The sequence below is a fragment of the Stegostoma tigrinum genome, chromosome 5, assembly GCF_030684315.1.
Source record: "Stegostoma tigrinum isolate sSteTig4 chromosome 5, sSteTig4.hap1, whole genome shotgun sequence".
NCBI lineage: Eukaryota > Metazoa > Chordata > Chondrichthyes > Orectolobiformes > Stegostomatidae > Stegostoma > Stegostoma tigrinum.
In genome coordinates, this window is record NC_081358.1 from 28,693,275 (window position 1) to 28,695,065 (window position 1,791).

Here is a 1,791-nt window from a genome sequence, read left to right on the forward strand (position 1 = left end):
AGGCTAGAAATCCCAATCTGGACTGGGGAAGTGACAGTGGAAGTGATAGAAAAATCGGCTATTCCAGGAATACAGTTTATTCTTGGAAACAATACAGTGGATCACAGGTGGGAGTGATACCCATTGTAGTGGAAAAGCCAAAAGAAAGCCAGGGAACTGAGGAGTTAATAGAAAAGTACCCTGGATTTTTTCCAGACTGTGTAGTGACAAGGTGCTACAGTCCTAAGTTAAAACAAGAAGGGAAAACAAAAGAGAAAGGTGAAGGATTTGACGTCTAGTTAGCTGACACCCTGTTTGATGAAATGGTAATGGAAAAACCTAAGCAAGGTAGAGGATCAGGCAGAGGTGTTTAGTTCTGAAAGATTAATGGAGTCGCAACAAAAAGATGAGACACTAAAGGATTTATATCATAAAGCCTACTCAGAAAAGGAATCAGAGTGTATTCCAGAATGCATTTATCTTAAGGATAAAATCTTGAGGTGGAAATGGAGACCTAGGCAGGTTAGTTCAGATAAGAAATGGGCGGAAGTTCACCAGACTGTGTTGCTGGTAGGCTACAGTCAAGAAGCACTGTAGGTAGCACAGAAGTTACCTGTAGGAGGTCATTGAGGAGTGAGGAAGACTCAGGCTAAGATACAGAAGCATTTTTATTGGCCTGGATTACATAAAGATGTGGTTGAATTTTGCCATACCTGTCATACATGTCGGATGGTAGGGAAGCCACAGGCTATAATAAAACCAGCACCATTGTTGCCAACTCCCCAGTCGAAGAAACTTTTAGACAGGTTATAAATCAATTGTGTAGGTCCCCTCCGTAAAACCAAAAGTGTGAACCAGTATTTGCTAACCGTAACGGATGTGTCTACCAGGTTTCCAGAGGCAATTTCATTGCAGAATGTCAGGGCAAAAAAAGGTTGTGGAGGGTTTGCTTGCTTTCTTTACCTGTTATGGGCTACTGAGGGAGATTCAGTCAGACCAAGGGTCTAATTTTACTGCCAAATTATTTAAGGAGGTCATGAATAGTTTAGGCATCAAAACACATTAAATCAAGTGGGTACCATCCTGAATCCCAGGGAGCATTGGAAAGGTGGTAGCAGACCCTAAAGGCCCTAATGATTGAATCAATGGTAAGGATTTCAGTAACAGTGAGGGTGGAAAAAGGACAGGGGTTGTTAATTTTAATGAACTAGATAGGGAAGGAAGATGCAATGAATAGAATATTGAATTGGAAGTTCAGTTCAGAGCCCTGCAACCCCAAACTTTTCAGCGAGCAACCCTACTAGGAATAACACTTCTGAAGAAGGGTCTAGGCCCAAAACGCCAGCGTTCCTGCTCCTCTCATGCAGCTTGGCCTGCTGTGTTCATCCAGCTCTACACCTTGTTATCTAGGAATAACAACCCACTGTTTGGGAAGCTCTTCAACAGATCCTCAGGGGACTGCAGAGCAAGACGTTGGAGGCAGGATAGGAGATCATTAACTGGAGATGAGCCGTCTTCCACTGAAAAGCCAAGAGTAGAACCGAGATAACAAGATGTAGAGCTGGATGAACACAGCAGACCAGGCAGCATCAGAAAAGCTGGAAAGCTGACGTTTCGAGTCTGGACGCTTCTTCAGGAAGGTCCAGACCTGAAACGTCAGCCTTCCTAGATAACAAAGATTTTGTGATGAAGGGTTAGGCCTGAAACGTCAGCTTTCCTGCTACTCGGCCTGCTGTGTTCATCCAGCTCTATACCTTGTTATCTCAGGATAATACCTGCCAAGGTCTTTAAGGGGTGCTGTACTGGGAGGCC